The sequence below is a fragment of the Ambystoma mexicanum genome, chromosome 1q (assembly GCF_040938575.1).
Source record: "Ambystoma mexicanum isolate Mex_15411 chromosome 1q, UKY_AmexF1_1, whole genome shotgun sequence".
NCBI classification, from domain to species: domain Eukaryota; kingdom Metazoa; phylum Chordata; class Amphibia; order Caudata; family Ambystomatidae; genus Ambystoma; species Ambystoma mexicanum.
Genome location: NC_090922.1, coordinates 532,296,804 through 532,318,526, shown reverse-complemented (window position 1 = coordinate 532,318,526; position 21,723 = coordinate 532,296,804). Strand labels below are relative to the sequence as shown.

At 45.1% G+C, this 21,723-nt stretch overlaps 1 protein-coding gene across 1 annotated transcript in view; it reads left to right on the top strand.

The window, feature by feature from the left end:
• The window catches only part of GSK3A (glycogen synthase kinase 3 alpha), a 368,950-nt gene that overhangs the window by 224,698 nt on the left and 122,529 nt on the right, over window positions 1–21,723 (top strand). The window lies entirely within an intron of this gene.

Below are 21,723 nucleotides of genomic sequence, written 5' to 3'. Positions count from 1 at the left end.
AAAATACAAACAGAGGGACCTCGACGCGTGAGGGATTGTGGGTACAACGCACGTCACTATAGGGATAGTGTTACAGACACGCCTTGTCGACGTCCCCTTTTTCGACTACGAAAAACAAAATGCAATACTCCGCAGTGACCACTGGATGTCGGACCTATGCACAGCATGTGAATCTAAGCAGATACAACCATCAGAAATGCTTTTACGGTAAGTAATGCATTGTCATCTTCCTGTTTTTCTGCACCCCAATACCTCTGGGTCTGGTCCGCATTACAAATTAGAGCACACTTTACACGGGGGCTTCCACAGCATTCATTGCAAATGTTCCCTTAGAGTCCATCTGCAAAGCAGCAACCTGGAGTTTTGTGTACACCTTTACAAAACACTATTGCCTAGACACTCATTCTAGGTCTGTTTCTCAGTTGGGACAAGCAGTACTAAGACATCTTTTCACTACTGTTCCTTCTCACAACCCACCTCCAACTCCGGGTACTGTTTGCTAGTCTATGCACAGCATGTGATTCTAAGCAGATGAACATCAGAAGACGTGCATTAGTTACCGTAAAAGCATTTCTGATGGTTGTATCTGCTTAGATTCACATACACCCCCCTCCCCTCTCGGATGGAAGGAACATGGATGTCGTACTTTCTCTTCTGTACTCACAATAGTCATAAGGCTCCCTCACTGCAGAAAAATACAATTGGAGGGACCTCGACACGCGAGGGATCTTGGGTACACCACATGTCGCCTAGGGATAGTGTTACAGGCACGCCCATGTCGACTTCCCCTTTCGATTCTCGAAAGACTAGATGCAATACTCTGCAGTTACCACTGGATGTCGGACTATATGCACAGTATGTGAATCTAAGCAGATACAACCATCAGAAATGCTTTTACGGTAAGTAATGCATGTCATTCCTTCAGTGAAACTTGAGACATAGAGGTGGAAGGCAGCACAGTATTGATTGATCACAATATCTAGGACTGATAGTCTTATGGTGCAAACTCAATGTTGATTGTCCCTAATAACTAGATGCAGAGTTCGACACAATAGACGTTCAGTGCAAACTCAGTGTCGCCTGACCACAATTTTTAGATGCAGAATTCAACAAAGTGAAACGTTTAGTGCAGACAATGTTGCTTAGCCACAATTTCTAGATGCAGTAAAACTTTTTTAGTGCAAACTCTGGGACCATTCCACAAAGAAATGGTGAAAAAAGACTGGGCCTTTTTGACTAAAATAGCACCCTTGGGTGCTTTACTGCAGCTGCGAACGCAGCCCGTGGTAAATGCACACCACAGTAATTAAAACTAAACCATTGCCACCAGCCGTTCGGTGAGGAAAGGGTAACATGACAGTGCTGTGTGACACAAATTGAAAAAATAAAGTCCTCAAACTCCAGTAAAGTTGCTGGGGGTCTCTAAGGTGGAGGGAATTAACACATTTCTGAGAATTCTCCCTAACCATGACCATTGCCACTACTAATGATCTGATATGATTTACTTGTATAGCGCATATACACAATGTTTGAAAGCGCTTCAAGGCAAGGGAGGGAACCAGGGAAAATACGACATTCTTAAAGGCCATGAACAGTAAGGATGTGAAATAAACTATCGAACTCGGCCTGATGACATTTTAGATGGTGCAAGAGCTAAGGCATGGATAAGGGAGGGAGAGAGTGGGAAGGAAATGGAAACGGGCGACTACCGTACTAGGCCTGACAACATTTCTGAAAACAAAAGGTGAGGGATAGGGGTGCAGAAAGGGAGGGGAGGAACAAAACAAGCGACTATCTTACTAGGCCTGGCGACATTTCAGATACTGCTGGAGTGGATGGGGCGGCGGGGACAAGGAAGGGGCGGCGGGGACAAGGAAGGGGCGGCGGGGACAAGGAAGGGGCGGCGGGGACAAGGAAGGGGCGGCGGGGACAAGGAAGGGGCGGCGGGACAAGGGAAGGGGAGGGAGGAGGAGACGGACAAGGTTGCTATCATGCTAGGTTCAGGAATAATTCTGCTATAGTAAGAGCATAGAAGAAAGTAAGGGGAGGAGAGAACAGAGTAAGCATTTAAAGAGTGGAGAAGCAAGAGGGGAGAGCGAATAAAATAGCAGACCATTACAGCCCTAACTTCGCCTACTTGTTACGGAGAATTCTCAGAAATGTGCCAATTCCCCTCTACCTTAGAGGCCTCCAGCTCTTTTGTTGGACTTTAAAGGACTTACATTTTTATCCTGGAGAGACTGAGACTTGTTTCCCACTATCTCATGCATTTTTATTTGATTTGAGCACAGTTTCTTTTGGTTTTGGAGTCTGGCAAACTCCATAAGCATCATTTTCTTTTCATTGTGACACAGCACCCTCAGTGCAGTGTCTGAGAAATCCTTTGGATTTTTGCTAAGGTTTAAATATCTTCTCTTGGAAAACTGTTTCCAAGAGTAGTAAAGTGAAATTGACTTAACTTACATTTTCCTCTTTATAGACCCAGCACACACGATCTTACAATAGTGCTCAAATTGCAGATAGTTTTTCTTTTTCTTTTTCTATCAGCTTGTAATGTAAATGGATATTTGTACTGCGCACTATCACCACCGGAGTGGTCCCCTGGCGCTCTGGTGGCTTTGGGAAGGGAAGGGGAAGGGGAAAGGGAAGGGGGAGGAGGGTCAGTTAGTGGGAATAAGCTGGGCAAGTGCAAGAGAGCAGTGATGTGCTGTTGGCAGCCTCAGCCCGGTTGACAGTTTGCTGGGCTTGAGGTGTTTTCCAGTTGGTAGACGTTGTGTGCTGCTGTGCGAGTCTGTGTAGTTTGTTTTGTTGTAGTGTAGTGAAGTTTGTGCTGATTGTTGTGCTATGGGCTTGTGGTTGTTTGGTCAAAGTTTGAGAGGGGTCTCATTGTTAGTGGATTGGTTAATTGGCATTGCTGTCTGGAAGCAAAGCTCTAAACTTCCATATTCTCCCCAGGAGAGGCGCATGAGCATCTCCGCACCTCCATCCAGATCTGGGACCGACCGACACCCACAGTCCCTTCCACATGACCCCCACCCACATTCATAGCTGTGTCACCGACCACCTCTGTCAAACCTGTCTGTATGTGGCGCAAGCAGGCATTTGTGAATCCATCCAAATCTGGCCCAGATAGCATTCCAATCAAGTCAATAGGTGGCATTGGTCAACCAATGTTACTCCATCCAGATGTGGCAGTGGTCGACATTCAGTCTTACCCAACTGCTCACGCAGGCTACCGCTCACGGCCCCTTAAAAGTGTGGCACATGCCAACGCTCATAACTGCGCCCAGGCGCAGCACCTGCCATCATTCCCAACTCCATCTGGGCCCGGCCCATGCCCACAACCTAGTTCAAGTGTGGCAACTGCTAACAGTCACACAAATATGATACCTGGTAGCATTTATGGACTGAGAGGTTGTTGGAGGAGTTGGCCAGGGATGCTAATTTCTGTCCTCTTGAGTGACGCTTGTGTCCCATTTGACCTAGTGTTCTCTTGTTGTAGGAGTGTCCCTTAGTCGGTCATTGTCATAAATTGTCATCCTTTTCCTTGTGTTTCCTGTTCGATTGGTTTTTTCAATTTGAATCTGCAGTGTTGAAGAGCCAGGTTTTTAGTAGTTTTCTGAATTGTAGATGGTCTTTGATGTTTGTTTCATTCGGGATGTTCCAGATTTTTGTGGCTAGGTGGGAGGAGCAGCCCCCTAGCTTTTTCTTGAGGTATGGTTTTTGTTCCAGGCGGATTTTGTTGCTTGATCTGAGGAGTCTCGTTGGCTTGTAGATTTTCTTTTGTAGGCATTCAGCTCCCTGTCCGCTGATTGCCCTGTGTCATGCACATTGTTTTAAAGGTGATGCGATGTTCGACTGGGAGCCAATGTAGCATTTTTAGTGCTGGAGTGATGTCTCTTCTGGAAAGTTTGAGGAGTCTGGCTGCTGCATTTTGGATGCGTTGTAGTTTCTTCGGGAGGGAGGGAGGGAGGGAGGGAGGGAGACTCTCTCTTGACATGAGGCCGAGGATTGAGTGTTGCCGATTAAGGAGAGGAAAGGAAAGCTAAGATTTTTCTGGTTGTGTGAATGAGGAAGAAGCATTTCTTGATTATTGCATTTATGTGTAGTGCTAAGGTTTGGGTGTGTCCGTCAGGACTCCCAGATTTTTTACTACCTTACATAGTTTTGGTGCGGTTCCCTTTTCCGTCGGCCATGGAATGTAGTGATTCTCTTGGTTTTTGGACATAATCAGGATTTCTGTCTTTCCTCGGTTGATTTCCAAGTTGTTGGCGTTCATCCATTTAAAGACAAGTTTTAGACACTGTCATGATGCCTGCTCCCGAGGAGCCAGGTCAGGCCCAGCGTCCCCGGAAGCAGACTTCATACTCACCAAGCAGGACCCAGCAAACCCCTATAGGGGCTCTTTGGACCTTGTCCTGGCGCCTTTGGCGCCAGGCTCATCATGGCAGAACATTTGGTAATGCTTGGGTGAACTCACCCGAGGCATACCATGCTGCAGTGAGGCATACCATGCTGCATACTTGCCCGAGGCAGACCAATGCTGCATACTTGCCCGAGGCAGACCAATGCTGCATACTTGCCCGAGGCAGACCAATGCTGCATACTTGCCCGAGGCAGACCAATGCTGCATACTTGCCCGAGGCAGACCAATGCTGCATACTTGCCCGAGGCAGACCAATGCTGCATACTTGCCCGAGGCAGACCAATGCTGCATACTTGCCCGAGGCAGACCAATGCTGCATACTTGCCCGAGGCAGACCAATGCTGCATACTTGCCCGAGGCAGACCAATGCTGCATACTTGCCCGAGGCAGACCAATGCTGCATACTTGCCCGAGGCAGACCAATGCTGTCTGAAGCTCCAAGCCAACTAAGGCTGGGGAGGAACTATTTTCTTTCAGGAACTCTTTTCTTACTCGGGTGGGGCCAGTGGAAGAACACTCACCTTAAGCTCTTCCAAGGCTATTTAAACCACGCCCGGATGGCCACACGCCCGCCAGCACCTGGAACACCTGCAAGGAGAGAAAGACAAGTATTGGGACATTACCTACCTTCATCCAGAATCCGGATTCTTCACTCCGTCGATCCTGCAAAAGAAAGTCAAGGGTTAGAAACGCATCTGATCACTCGCTGCAGCGCCGCTTCCACTTACCTTCACGTGGCGCTGTCTAGCTCTTCAGCGGTCATAGGCGACATCGGCCGCATCCCAGCACCTACGGAAAAGAAAGACAATAGTTAGCAGTGCTCCGCTTCTCATGCTGCCGCGCCGCTTCCACTTACCTTCACGTGGCACCGGCAACCTTTTCAGCGCCCATAGGCGACATCGATCGCATTCAAGACCTACGGAGAAAAAGGACAAAACAAGGTGAGCAACGAACTAATTGCAAAAGGACAGATTACTCACCTTAAGTCTTACCTGAATTTTGTTGGGACCTCAGTTCCCTTTTCGGGTCGGAGCGGCTTTTCAGGCTTTTCCGTACCCCGGCCCCTATGGGGAAATAAGACACTCATTAAGGTGTCGGAGCAAACCACTACGGCACACCTTCATTAAAAGTACTCGCCTGAGCTTACCTCGGCGAATCCATTCCTCCACACGGATTCCTCACCTAGTCCCTGAAAATTAAACAAAGGCCAAGGGACAAATTAGACTTGATCTTTTGAACTATATACTTACGGCAGCATTTTGGTAAAGGCAAGCAGACATCGAACCCTCGCCAAATCCGAGATCCAGTGAAGTAACTGGAAATCTACGCGCCCCTGCGTCAGAAGCAGGATGGAGAGCTCGTCCATACAGAAATTAAGGTGAGAGTCTGCGGAAGGCACAGCTAGGGTTCGAGGAGGGTGAGAAGGGGAAAAAGGGGGAAATCTCACACACAATCTAGCAGACAGTTAACTCCCTTTTCCCATTTACAGAAGGATAATTCTACGGGCCAGACAGACGAGGTTTGGGGGTCCAGTCCATCTTCCAAGCACTACGCTTTACCGTGGAAGAAGTTGTGGCAGTCCAGAACGGGTCGGCGCCTCTGTGGGAATCAGGTGAGCGTTACAGACATTCGGTTAGGGTTGAGTGATGGGCTTCAGTGTCTTCGATTTTGTAGATGATTTGAGTATCGTCTGTGGTTGTAGCATGTAATTCTGTATTTTTTAAAGATTCTGATTACTGGAGTCTGGTAGATGTTGAGGTTTTGGAATTTGTGCTGTGGCTCTTCGTTAGGTCCAGTTGGTTGAGTGTTCTGGTTTGTTGGTCTGTTTTGTATGATTTGTCGGATGTCATTGATTTTGTTCTTGAAATGGTCTGCCAAGTCGTTGCAAAGTTTCTCTGAAGGGGTTGGAGTGTTGTCGCAAACCAGGTGAATTTCTCATTCTTTAATGAACATTTCTTTGTGTGTTGGTGGCATTGGTGATTGTCATGATAATGCCTTCTCTTCGCCTTTTGGATTTCCTTCTTCACGGATTTGTTTCTAGAACAGGTTTTTCTTGTCTTGGTTGTATTCTTTCCTCCATTGCAGTTCCATCTTGTCCCTTTTCATGGTGCTTAGTAGCGGGGTGTACCATTTCACCATTGCGCTTTTTTTTTTTGAGAGGGTGAATGGTTTTTCCAGGGCCATGTTTCCAATTGGATCAGCAATCCATTTGTGGAGTAGCTCCGCTTTCCTGTCTAGGTCATCCAGCTTTAGTTCTGTAGTGGAGGGTTTGTTCATCTCCAGTTGTTACATTAGGTTGCTTGCTTTGACAGTTTTCCAGTTTCTTTTTGTGATGGTTGAGAGTTGGGGGGGGGGGAGGGCCTCGATGCGGACTAGAGCTGGTAGTGTGATCACGAATGGGGATGAGATGGTGGCTCTGCAGTATTTGTATTGGTGGTGCATGTGGTAAGTTTTTCCTTGGCGAAGATTGTGTCGTGGGTGTGTCCTGCCGAGTGTGTTGCCCCTTTGGCCAACTGCTGTAGTGTCATGGTGGTTAGCTGTCCAATTGAGTTTTGCGAGTTGGCCTGTTTTTTTTCTTCAAACCAGATGTTGAAGTCCCCCAGGATTATTAGATGTTCTTACTTGATGGCTATGTTGGTGATGGCTTCTATGAAGTTGTCGACGAAGGTTGCACTGTCGGTCTGTACACCAGAATGAATGTGAGGTTAGTTTTTGGATTTGCTGATGGGTGTATGACCATGGCTTTGCAGTTGCTGAGATTTGTCTGTTTTTATTTTCAGCTGTCCTTTGAGTGCTATTGCGAGGCCTCCTCCTTTATTTTTCCTGTTTACCTGAAGGCATTTGAAGTTGGTTGGAAGGCAGCTTTGGAGTGTGATTTTGTAGTTGCCATTTTTCTGTGATAGCCTTTGTTACAGAGGTGCCAAAGATCTGAGTTTTGACATGGCTCTTCCATTTAATAGGTTGCAGTGGAGTTTATAGGTGTAGTTTGGTTTGTGCTTCATTGTCGGAGTTGTCTTCTGGGTGGTGTTAAGGTTTCTTTCCAGGTCGATCTCTAGTTGATGTGTTGGTACATGTGTGTCTGTGTCAAAGTTCTTTTAGGTACAGTCTTGGGTTTTTGTTTTCATCAGATTCTTCAAAATGTTGTGGAAGTTCCTCTTGTTTTGGTGATGTAAGGTGGTGTTGCGTCAATTATGTTCTTGTTTCTAACGTTGTCAGTTCTTCTGCATGGTTGTGTTTGCGTGTCTGCTGTTTTGTGTGTTGGGTTGGCTTGTTCTCGTGACTGGTTATTTGCAAGGTATGGAGTTGGGTAGAGGGATTTCTCTCTTCACTCTGCGTTGGTTTGGTTGTTCCTGTCTGTGGGAGTGTTCTGCAGTTTTGAGTCTTCGGTGGTGTTCAGTTGTTTGTTCTTTCTGCTTTCTTTCCTTTCGGTCCAGGTCGTTTGCGTGGCATTTTGAGCTTGAGCGTTTTTGTTCTTTTTTTTTTGTTCATGCAATTGATTTTTGCTTTCGTCCGGCTGTCTTGTGGTATAGTACTGGTTGTAGGCAATTGTCCGGTACAAGTTTGGGCTCAGTCTGGTGGTGGTCTTGTCAGCTGATATTGCTGGCTTGTTCAGTCACTGTTTCGAGTAAGGTAGGGGTTGTTTGCTAGGGTTATATCGTTGGGGTATTCCAGTGGCGGTCCTTAATGGGAGTCTATCGGAAGAGATTCACTGCAGTGAACAAACTGGTGTTAAGAAGGGTATAGGTAGTAACTACAGAATTGTCCTAATGGGTGTAACTGACGATCACTGTCATCTCCTGAGGTGCGAGCCAATAATCTTTATCACTCCACAGTGATGCTCTCTAGTTGTGAATTGGTCAGTGTGCCAATCTCCAAGGTTAGTGCTCAGTCTATCAATTTCAGTATTCACCTGGGGGAGAAGGCAACAGTATATTGGGGGGGGGGGAGGGGAGAGTCTGCTAGCAGTCTCAGTACCATTCTGGAGGGCACAGGCGAGCAAGTACAGTGCTATTTTGTAATGGAGGTTTCTGGATGTGAATTAGGACAGTGAGTGCTAATCTCTAAGGGTAGTTTGACAATATGGACACGGCTAGATCAGAGTTCTGCTTAGTGGGAGCGAGGCCCACAGCCAACAATGGAATTTGACATGGGGTGTAGCTAGATTTGAGACCTGTATAGTGGGAGAGGCCTACAGCTAACCATGCAATTTGAATACCAGACCATGCAATTTGATATGGGGCTCAGCTAGACTTGAGACCTGTGAGGTGGCAGGTGGGAGATGGTGGAATTAATCGCAGCATTGTACTTGTGTAGTTAAGTTTGACAGTGGTTAGGCTTCTAGGCCATTCCTAATCTACTGGTTCTAGCAGATGCTGGTTGACGGCTGGCCGCTGGCTTCGCCTGCGGACACTATCTTGAGCCGTCTCTTCTAGGAGCCTTGGGGTCCTTCGCCGCAGGGGCTGCCAGGCAGAGGGCTGCCCAAGGGAGGTCAGTTAAGACCTAGATGGGCACCAATCGGGGACAGTGGGCAGGCAGGGAGGTGGAAGGACACAGATCCAAATACGAAAGGGGACGGAGGAGGCGAGGGGTGTGCAAACCCGCCCAGGGGGCGCTAAATTTTACTCTAAGCGTAGGATTGGAGCCTGCTGGGGGCTAATGACCTCAGCACCCACCTGGACAGCAAGAAAACACCACTGATCTTGTGATATTATACATGTAGTTTTCTTACAGCTATTAGGTTACCTGTGTTTTCCTGGCGATTCGGTTGTCCCTCAACGCTGTTAGCTGTAAGAGAACTACAATATAAGATCACAAGCTGATCCAAAAAGAGAAACAATCTTCAATTTGAGAGAGCAATTAAAAATTATGAATAGGATGATCTCCTGATGAGCCATGAAAAAAACAATGGTGAAACACGTGTAGAGAGAAAATAAATTGTAATGGGAAAAGACGAGTGGCTTATTACCTTGAAGAAAAGAACATATTGCAACCTTTCATGAACAACCTGTGATGAAAAAATAAACCATTATTGGCAAATTGATGGATGTTAAATGGAGATGAATGTGAAACAAAAGCAATCCCCAAAAATCTAAATAGCTGGCGCACAGTAAAGGACACCAATTGAGAAAATGTAGTAATCTAATATATTGCAACAGTCCCAGTATAGGTGTCTACCGTGTCGACAACTATAAAGTTCAAACAATTGTAAAGATTTGCCAAAGAAGTAAAGCCTATTTTTGACCGAAATCTGTGTTAGGGAGAATTTTCAAATGTGCTAATTCCCTTCACCTTATAGACCCTCAGCAACTTTGCTGGATTTTGAGGATTTGATTTTTTTTCCTGGAGCGAGTGTGAGCCTTTTTTTCCCCACTCATGTATTTTGATGCGTTTCTCTTGTGTTCTTTGATTATGGAGTTTTAGACAACTCCATAGGTGGCATTGTTTCATGTGTCACACAGCACCCTCAGTGCAGTGACACAGGGAAGCCTTTTAGGCTGTCCCATGGCTTAAATACCTTCTCTGGGATTAACTGTTTCCCAGAGAAAGTAAAGTTAAATTGACTTTACTAGTCCTTTTAAATTCCTAGACCCAGCACACACTATCTTCCTATAGAGTGCTGGAGGGGTTTCCTAGTATCCCCTATGTCTAGAAACTCATGTAGCAGCCAAATGCTACCCTTTCCTCTCGAAATGGCTGGTGGAAGTGGTTTTACAATGAACTACCATGATTTTTCCCGACTGCGAGCACCAGTAGTGTTAAATCGCAGGAGCCATCTTTTCCAAGATGGCGCCTGAGCCTCCTTTGTTTAAGCTGTTCCCGGTCTTTTTTTCACCATTTCTTTTTGGAAAGGTCCTAGAGTTTCTCTGCACGCCAAACCAGGTTTGGTCTCTTTGTTCCATCGCCTTTGGCGGGCTTCAGGTCTGAAGACCGCCTCTGGCGCCTGAGTGTCTGGGGTGGGCAGGAAGTGAGGGAGGTGCCTGAAACTCCCTTTGCTTAGTCTCCTAGGAGACCCAAATGCACTCTGGCGTGATTGGCTGGCTGACTGTCCGGCAAGGACATCCACCCTGCTGGGTGAGTGGCAGCTAGGCTGGAATGAATGGGAGAAAACTGTTCAAAAGGCCAGTCTCTTGGCTTGGAAGGCTGTCGACCACTGGAACAAAAGAACCGAAGACGAGCTGGAAGAGGACGGCTGCTGCTACTCCTGGACTGTTGGTTTGCCCGGTGTTGCCCTGCTGCAGGTCTGAATCGCCAAGTTCATCTCGGCAGAGAAGCCCTTCAAAGATGACTTCTTCCTTCGAGTTAGTGGGACGAATCCACTCGTAGGCCACCTGGACACCATTCTCGGAGCTGGTTGTATTTTCCTCAGAGTGCTTGCATACGTCCAACATCAGGCCCATGTTGAAGAGCACATCTTAGGCACTCAACAGTCAGGCTACAGGGCTTGCCATGGAACCAAAACCACCTAGCTCGACTTAGTCTAATCTAGCTGGCGTAGCAGATAAAAATCAAGCTGCATTGTTGATGCTGCTCGACCTCTCCGCAGCCTTTGATCTTGTTGATCATAGCTTGCTAGTGACAAGGCTCAGAGGTTGCGAATTGCTCCAGACTGGCCTCCAAATGGATAGCGTCCTTCTTGGGCCCTCTCATGGTAAGGGTCTGTGTGGGTAATGATCACTCCATCCCCCATCTCTCAAACCTGTGGTGTTCCACAGGGCTCATGCCTGTTGCCTCTGCTTTTCAATTTGTATATACGACCACTACTGGATCTCCTAAATGAATTGGGTGTTCCAACATACAAACTATGCGGACGACACTCAGATTGTCATCCAGCTGAGCGGTCACTATAAAAATGATGCTGAAACTATCAATACCATCTATAAAGCCATCCAGGACTAGATGGCCTACAACTCCACGGCCTTGAACAATAAAACCGAGCTCATGATATCCTCTAAGAACACCCGAAACAAGCTAACCACATACTATGCCAACTTCACCATCTCGGACAATGTCATCATGGTCCAAAGTAAAAACATTAGGCGTCGTTCTAGATGACGAACTATCCATGAAGCCCCACATCTCCAGCATTTGATCTAGCTGTGGACAGATGGTATAAACTATATTCGCCCATTCATAACTGAAAACTGTGCACTAAATTCTAGATTAGATTGTGACAGCCTAGTGTCCGTCACCACCGCTGCCAACATACAATCTTTGTAGGTGGCTCAGAATAATGCTGTGCGAACCATCTTTAACCAATCGTGCTGCACTCACATTTCCACCTGCAGAAAAGCTACATTGGCTTCCGGTGAAACACAGAATAACAGTGTTAACAATGAAACACAAGTGCGTGTCCTTAAAGGAATGGTGCGGTCAAAATTTGTTATTGTCCCTATGGGTCGGCCATGTGTTTTTAAGCCTAAATCGCTCGATTTTAGAAAAATTTCCTATGGGCCTTGCCCGAGTTTTCGTCCATTAAACGCACGCGAAAACAGGCACCGGGTCGCTGCCATTTTGTGATGATCCTATCACTTGCCCCATCGCCCTGGCTGACCTGCTTTTGCGGCACTAAATCATATCCCCCGCCCCTGACCTGACATTATCAAAACATTCATATTCGCCGCCTCTTTCCGTGACGTTACTGTGCTGCGTAGGCAAACGCGCCCAGTCTTCTACGTGACTTCACACAGAACACGGAAACCAACACAGATCAACTCACAACACAGCGCGCCACAATTCGGAATATGAAACTGTACTTTAAAATGAAACAGCAATACGGTACATTTGGTAAAGTACATTTATTTGAAATTAAATGTTTAGAGAATATTCAGCAATTGGCATATTAAATCGGAATGGAATTTTTTTTCTTTTCTCTCGATCCCCAAATCCGGAAAAGTTTATCGTGAGTCACACGCTGTTCCTTTATGGTACACAGGGTGTTGGTTTTCGTTAAAAGAAGCACTTTGGACACACGGTGAACCGCAAGGCTGTTCCATCAACTAGGCACTAGGCCACCATAAAGGTAGATATGTTGCTTCTAGCCGCTAGTACCGCGTAAGGGCATATGGCCCCTTGGCGATCGTCCCATAAAATGGTCAACGTTGTGCAGTTGTGTACAAGAAGCTGCAGCTGGCGGTTGAAAAATCAGTCTGCTGGGGTCTGGAATAGGTGGCAGTACAGTAGGATGTACCTGTTTAGAAAACATAAAAATTGAAATTTGTCTCACAGCCGATCTTTATTTATTACGGGCGAGCTGAAACTATTTGCTTGCAAGGATAGTGCAATGGAGTATGTTCGGCTCTAAAAGCAATGCGAAAACGAAATAAATCGAGGGAAACACAAACAAATTTTTTTTTTACCATTGAACCACTGAGAAACGACTGTCTACATGCGTGTCGAATGGGCACATGCATGCCCATGTGCCTGGTAGAAAGACGATCCCACAAATGTTGTACTTGCTCTTCATTCATTCCGGTATAAAAGCGTCTAAAGAGTTACATTATATTTGCCATTTCCATTGTATCTCTGCGTAATGCAGTCCGTAAATCCCACTGTGTTCGTGCCAACGATTTTTCATATACTGAACTAACATGAAACTCGGTCTAGTTTCAGAATTTTCAGCCTTATCGTCTTACGTTATTGCCCCCCTCCTTCAAATGAAGTCCTTTCGGCATTGTCCCTGTCTCTCAAGGTCAAACAATAGAACCTTATACTGCCAGTGCGATTCGTCGGCCTCTTCAGCCCGCGAGCAAAAAATAAAAGCCGCTGACCTTCACTCTGCCTGAGCGTACATTCTTACTTTACATCCTGTGTAAAGCCATCTGTGAGAACTTGAATTTTCGACTCCATCTTTGTACTAGGCCTCAATGTGCAAATGCGAACTGGCTTCTCTTCCATCCGCGGTCTAAGGCCCCCAATTTTGTCCTCGTTGTCCGAGCTTTGCAGCCCTAGAGAACCATAACTATGGAGACATTGACTTTTTGGGGGAAGGTCAGGGAAAGTATAAAGTACCCGAGGAGTTGAGTTGAAAGTGAGATTTATTGTTTGTTTTTATTATTTGCAATACGCAAGCCTCCCCTCGGTTAACAGTGCGCAGCATTTACATGAGATTGCGAAACCTAGTTACAGCAACAAAAATATATACATACACATTTTCACAAGGTCACCGATATGAGGTGAATAGAGAGAAGTCAAAGATGACACCCATGATGTTCGCCACCCAGGATGGTGAATGGAGGGTTTAGGGTTTAGGGTTAGCATACTTTGTATGCACACTGTACAATAACATTATTTTCAAAAAGACAATCGGATTACATTGATTTATTTAAACCGGGATTTGAACTTCTCAACAAGCTCTGCTTTGGGTGGACATGGCACAGTGGCAATGTTTGGTGGCAATGCATCAGTGCTCTGCACAGAAACGCTCAAAATTCCATATCTGTGCTTCTCTGGTAAACTAACAATAAGGCCTTTAACAAAGTCGAACTCCATTTCCTCATACTGGTTTCACCCCCCATTTCTTACTTTTTTCCAAAGGTCGTAGTGTAGCGAGGCATCCCTACATTTCCTGTAGTCCTAGACTGTTCACGGCCCACATTCTCGTTATGGGCCAAGACCGCTAGTAGTCCTATGTTTCGTGCCCTGTATGCCGAAATGCAATCGCTTTGGCCTGTACTTTAGGCACATATTGTGGAACACCTCCAATTCTCGTGTGTGACAGAATTCTGTCAGTCCCCTCAAATCTCTTGATAGTTTTATCAAACAAACTTCTCAATGGCTTTGTGTGTAGGAGAAGATGCAATCAACCACTTCTTCCGTGCCTCCTCTATGGACAAAGGGCCATGTTCACATTGGTGGAAATGTTGGTTTTCAATCCAGCGGTGAACGTTGGTACAGTGGTGCATCAGTGACCGCCATTTTTCAAGTAGGATTTCCACTGACCCTTCACAAGTTTTGGAGCTCCACCAAAGATGGTTGCTGATAGACTGGGACCACTGTGAAATACTTTCAAAACCTTTTCTTTTTTCCCCTGCAGCCGAGATTTTCTTATTGATTGATTTTTAGCCAGAGGCCATACGTCAAATTGATTAATATGTGGGGACTGCTCTCTAATTGTCTTGGCAATTGAAACAGGTTTGTCCGTGGCTATGAGGTTGATGTGCATTCCCCTTGATTGTGGATATTGCAATGATTTTATAAATCCTAGTTTCTCCATGGCCACTGAGGATTTACATTGGGACACCTGCACGACCACTGAACTCGCAATTTTCTTACTATCCATGTCCTGAAAGTGGTAGGTGCAGTAGTTGGCAGAAAATCATCCAGGGCTGTCGCACTGTCCATCGCCGGCTAGCCTGAATAGTTTCCCTTCAAATGTACTTGCTAGAGACAATTTTTCAATTTTCCAAGCATCACTAATGGCCGGAAACAGATAATCATGTTGGTATTTGTAGTACTGCGTTTTAGAAATTAAATGGAGTCCCACAAACTGAAAGAAAGACTCTAACTTTCTAAAACTGGACCTACTAAAGAGTGTGTCAGCTGCACACAGTAGTTTGCCTGCTCGCAGCTTCCCCTGCATCGGTTCTGCAGACCATGAGAACGCATGATTTAATCGACAGGCGGCATGTATTTTGACGTTACTGCCTTGTTTTTGACGAGTCACATGAATCAATGGCTCCCCACATTCTTCCCCCTCCAACTGAATGCCCACATTTCAGCATACTTATAATATCCATCAAGCAACTGTTGAATACTATGTACTTGCCCTCTTTCATTAGACTGTCATCCGGCGTGAAAGTTGTTTCGGACTGCGCCGTTGAGGACATCAACAAATTTGAAAGAAATATCGCTGATATCAAGTTCTGATGTGTCGTTGGGTGCTGCTGCTGGTTCAATTTCTGTCATTTCAACATCTGTTACTTCAGCATTGATGGGAGAACACAACAATGTCGACAGCTTTTTGGGTGGCATTTTTTTGGCGGGTGTAGATTGTGTGAATTGATCTGCGACTACTTCAGAGCTATCTTCAATACATTCAGTATCTTTTGGTGGTGCGGTCAAACTGTAGCAATGGTCCAATAAAACTTTACTGGATTCTCCAGACACATTCAATTCATGTTCTGCCCATTGGGCATGAGCATCTCGAAGTCCCAACACGCTGCGTCTGAATTAATAGTTCTCCATAGTGTAAATGGTCTGGCAAGCAACATCTCTCATTTGCGTCACTGTCTGTGTTTGTATAGTTCGTACACCCACAGGTAACTAGAGGACAGATTGGAAAAGGGATGTTCATTTTAAACACAATATAAAGTATAGTACAATTGACAGGAAAAAAACATAATATAGTCCCCAACACAAAACAATTCATAAAATTATGAACTGTTTGTAACTAACCTTATTTTTGTTTCTTTTCTTTGCAACTTTCTTGACTCGAACTTCAACATCTGCACGCTGTTGCTCCGATTAGTTTCTGCATGTCTTCCCTTCCTCTTGCGCTGCAACGACTATTTTCTGGATCCGCATAGACAGCACGGAATGACGCTCCATCGACTCCCTGAAAGATAGTACTTTCATTACTATATCACAATATTTAAAACATAAAACACACAGGTACATCTCAATAGCTAAACACGAATTAAACATTGTGTAGAACAATCAAACGACAAGTATTCAAGCTCTGATGATCTAGTTCGATGGAACTGTCAGTATCCATACCTCTGGCTCCGCATGGACTGCCATGAATGGTTGTATTGGAGAGGAGGCATCAGCAACTCCCTGAAACACCATACTTGCATTAGTATGGTTTTCAATATTTGAAACGTAACACACACTTGGGGTTGACGGCACAGGTACATATAAAGAGAACCACAAATTATGCATTGTCTAAAAGAATCAAGGAATATCTAAATATGATAAGATTTCATTTACTTATTTCTCAGATTTATTTACATCTGCATCATCTAAATGGGATGTTATTGTAGTGGAAGCTCCGTCTCCCTGAAACACAGTACTTGCGTTAATAGGGAAGAAAGTGTAGCAAATGGAATCACGTTATATGATGACGCTCGATGGAGCTGTCAGTATCCATACCTCGTGCTGCCGAAGAATATGTAGGGATGTCGTAAATGTAGTGCGCACTTCCGACGGCTGTTGCGCCGATTCGTATACGCAAGGTCCCGCTTCCACGGCCCCTGGAATTACTTGAACGTCAGGCTCCGCATCAAGTGCCGGGGTTGACGCTCCATCTGTCTGAAACATAGTACTTGCATTAGTAAGGATTACAATATTGAAAGCATAACACACACTTGGGGTCGACCGCACAGGTACATATCAATGGCTAACCACGAATAAAACATTGTGTAGAACAATCCGACAAGTATTCCAGCTCTGATGATCTAGTTCGATGGAGCTGTCAGTATCCATACCTCGTGCTGCTGAAGAACATCTAGGGATGTTGTCAATGTGGTGGACGCTTCAGCATCTCCCTGAAAGACAGTACTTGCATTAGTATGGATAACACTAATTAGAACTGAAAACAAACACCAGTGGACGATAACTAAGGTGTATATCAATTGGAAAACACTAACCAAACATTCGGTAAAATAATTACACATTAGAATAAAACTATTACTTGACATGCATAAAACAAGTCTGTAGCGGAATAGCCAAGTAGGATTACCTGATAAGCGCTAGAAGTAGTTGATAACTGCGAGCACGTCACGGATGTAGAATGTTCTTGCTTCAGATTCAAGGGATAGTCAAGCAGTTGTAAAGGTAAATTGATTGATAATGAACTGCCAATATAAAAAATTGCCATGTAAGGAGACAGAATACTTGAGAGTAATGCTATTGAAAATGCGCAATATAGCACAGTGCCCATATATAGATTTTGCTTGTGGGTTATGAAATCGAAAAAGAATATATTGATGTCATTATTCAAAAGCTATACACATATCAATGTCTAAAGTACTACAAGGGACACAACACCTAAAATATCAATGAATCCATTCGGCTACCTACACACTACCGCAAGGCCTAAAGCTAAATCCGGACACTTGACTCACCAGTGGCGGAATGTGGACGAATAGTGGGAATAGCGTTCGAGCAATTTTCGTGTCGTTCGCCGTTTATTCTTTGTTGCCCAAGATTTTGTGTACATGTTCGAGGAAAAGTGCCGGCTGCAGATGCGGTATCGATCACCCCTCTTGTCCTGTAAGACTTGTTGGACTCTACTTTCCAGCTCATCCAGTGGATATCCGCAAAGTCTGACCCATTCTCTTATTCGATCAACTGTTTTCGGGAATACATGCATTGTAGTGCCTTCAGATTTAGCATGGGTCTTCGAAGGGCAACCGCTAATCGAACAGGCAGGCATTGTTGAAAATGCTGAAATATAAATATCAACATTATACAATCTTGATGAATAAAAATGTGATACAAAAGTAAATGAACCGTACAATGTTCAATGCAAGGTTTGTTTTGGTCGCAGGAACTATACCAGTTACCAGTTCATCACGTGCGCTTAGTATTTGCATAAGTTGCCGAAATGTATAAATGTGACTAAACTCTGAACATGTGACGCGTCCCTGTCTTGCATGAGCAGGAAACATGCTTACATTATAGACTGGACCCCCAAAGGATGCAATTCGATGAAAATTGACAGATGAAAACAAAGATCTATTGATGGCATAACAATGGAAATTCAAGTCAATATCAATGAGACCAATGAACATAGCACTATTGAGTACTCTACTCACAAATGGATAGAAATTTAAAAATCAACAAAATATGACTAGGATACATGGCCTTACCTTGACCAACAAACAGTTGGATTCAGCAAGCCGAGCAGTATGTTGCAGGAGAACAGGTAGCACACTGACTAGTTTGCTCGAAGCGGTCACAGAAGTTCACGGATAGCACAACGACTAGCAGATTAGCATAGATCTCAGTGGTTCTCAGGTAGCATGTTCAGGAGTTGAAAGTATTACAAACAGGGGTGTGTTTGTGAATGAATGACGTGTGTATGTCGTGGTATTATGTGGTTTGCCGGTGGGCCGGCCAGCGTGAGGAGGAGGAATTTCCTGGCCGGAGACACGGGGTCTGAGGAGGCCATGTGAGCAATGGCCCGTTGGCATGGGATACCTTTTTGTGTACATGCTGTTTGGCACCTTGGCCGTTCGCGCCCATGGCAGCGCTCATCCACTGGCGCGAACCGCCTTTGATAGAGGGGGGTGGGATGGATGGGCCTGGGGCGTGCAGATAAGGCACAGGAAGACTGCTGAATGGAGACACTTATGTGAATTCCAGGGTGGCGGCCTGCTTCAAGGGGGAGCCCTGCCTGGAGACACGGAGTCTGAGGAGGCCATGTGAGTGATGGCCCCTTGGTGTGGGATACATTTTGAAGTGTACATGGTGTTTGGCACCTTGGCCGTTCGTGCCCCTGACAGCCCCCCATGGCAGCGCGCATCCACTGGACTTGTTATGGACTTTTGTTTTTGTTAAACCAACCACTTTTTTATACTTTATATAGATATACTTCACCTTTGTAGGGGTAGGGGGTGGATGGATGGATGGGCCGGTGGGCGTGCAGACAAGGCACAGAAAGACTGCTGAATGGAGACGCACTTGATTCATTTAAAAAATCGAAACGTCCGTTGTTAAAATATATGTGGTGTTTTATTTTGTTTCTTTTTTTGATGGCAGAAAAATGCAAAACTTTACACATTGTACAGGTCAGGTTGCAGCACAGCGAGGGAAAATCCCCTGTACTGACCGCTGTCACTCGGCAAAGTTTCTCTTATGGCACGAACGGCACAGGCTGGTATTACTCTTCAAATGCGGTGTCCAAGCCTCCCATGAAGCCACCATGTAAAGGAACGATAGGCCACCAGCCGGTACCACCTGTGAAAAATGATACAAACTGTTTTTAAATGACCAAGATAAGTTGATTAAACGTGTGTTGCCATTAGTTACAAGAATTGTCATTGACATTCTGCTCAGACAAATGCTATCTAGACACTGCACACTATTGAACGACTTTCATGCGTTACAATGATATGTAGATGTAATTTTGGATATAGGAGACGACCATGAAATAGTAGTGGCATCACAAGCAGATTATACTTACTCGTTACTCGGATTACGAGGACGAACAGTTGCGCGAAGTTCGTGCATAAGCACCATTATCCTCAACACGGACTGTGTGAGGCAGGCTGCCCTGAAGTCTGGCAGCTCGGTGATGCATTGCGGTCGTGGCTCGCCTTCCGAAATGTAGGCCACGCATCCTGGTTGGCATTAGCTTGCACCAATTGCATGTGCACCAGGTGGAAACACCGTCCATGCGACTAAGTCCAGTGTCTTCATCCGTTGATTCGTCCTGCCAACTGCCGTCCGAAGCCCCATTGTTTTCGCATGTTTCCCTTTCCAGTAGTTCCTCCTCGGTATACTCAGGCTCGTACATGTAGGGCATTATTGTAGCCATTGTGTTTTAAACAAACTAAAATAATTTATAGCGATGGTACAGGTGTTCACACGGGCTACAAGCTGCGAAGGTAGCTGACCAGAGCACAGAAACAAGTCACAGAATACTCAAAGTAACAGAGGGAGGAATGGAATCGAAAATCTGCTGCTGTGTTGTGAACTGGTCTGTTTATACTTATTGAGGAAAGAGGCGTCTTGCCATTTCCATGCCGACGGGTCATTAGCTGAAGCGCAGCGATTGTTCATACGAGACGTGCTTTGGCGTTGTGAAATGGGTGGTACGTGTCTGCTGATGACAGGCTCAGAGGCGGGGGATACGATTTAGTGCCGCAAAAGCAGGTCAGCCAGGACGATGGGATAGTGATGGGATTATCACAAAATGACCGCCCCGGTGCCTGTTTTCGCGTGCGTTTAATGGACAAACTCGGGTAAGGTCCATAGGAAATTTTTCTAAAATCGAGCGACTTAGGCTTAAAAACACATGGCCGACCCTTAGGGACAATAACATTTTTTGACCGAACCATTCCTTTAAGCAGTCCCTCATATTTGTCAGAACGCATCAAAGTCAAGACGACCGGCAGGAACCTTCGTTCCTCTACTGCTACAGTACTTGCTTACCTCAGATTCAAAATCACTAAATTATGAGGTACCACTCTCGATTTCCAGGGTCCTCTCGTATGGAATGTACTTCCACCTGCAATACGCAGGTTCAAAACTACCCTCTTTTTAAAAGCTATAAAGACTCACCTTTTTAACATGGAGTAATCTTACGACCTCTCCACACTTCCTCTGCTACAGTCTTTTAATGTTTTTTTTTTTGTTTTTGGTGCGCCCTGAGGCCCACGGGCAGGTGTCGTGTAACAAAAATTAATATATAAATAAATCTGCAGGAACTGCCAGGAACAGAAGTCTTCAGCTGCATCTTTTTCTTCAATCTAAGGTACTGTGACAACCCGACCGAAAACTTAACTCTCACTGCGAAAGTGCATGAAACTTTGGCAACTTGCAGGCCTAGTCAGCTTGTGAACCAACATGTTATGTTATGTTGGCATTTATATAGCGCCTTATGTACCTACACCATGGGACCATTTTTAACAAAATAAGGGGCAGCAACACTTGCCGCGCTCCGGATTGAAAGTGGAGTCGGTGGGAGCAAGCGAGTACTGTATGATTCATTCTTCTATGAACTACTTCTGAGAACCTTGGAGAAGACTTTTCCGTTTAAATACTAGAACTGTTTTTACTTGTACAAGACTCTAGGCCAAAGTCACTTTGGCCTATCTATTGCATCGGAACAACTCCTCCAGTGACCTCTAACTATTTGCACTGTTTAAGAGTAACTCTATTCGTTTTTATTAATTTATGCATTTTTGCTCCTACTTCAAATGCTCTGAATGCCATTTTGCTCCTCCTTCAAAGTAGTTTAAATGCCTCAGAACCTGATAGTGTGAAGTACTGTAGTGTATTTTTGTGATATATTGATTGCCTCCCTTTAGTGAATATTTTCTAACTGACACTGTAATACGTTTTTTACTAAGAAACCTTGAGTGGAACTATAAGTGTCTATTTGAATACTTTAATTGCAGACCTCTGTGTAACTTCATTACAAGCTCACATTTTCTCTTGATGAGCCTGGCTGCTCAGCTGGCTACCCAAAACTGTGTGGTACAGAATTATTTTTTGCTTACACCTGTAGTTTTAGTTGTGTAGTTGTCACAGAGGGTACTGCCTGCAAACTTTGCCTAATAATCTGTGTTACAATAATTTGAAGAGTAAACTGTAACAGATGTCGGATCCTGTGTTTTATTAAATGTTAA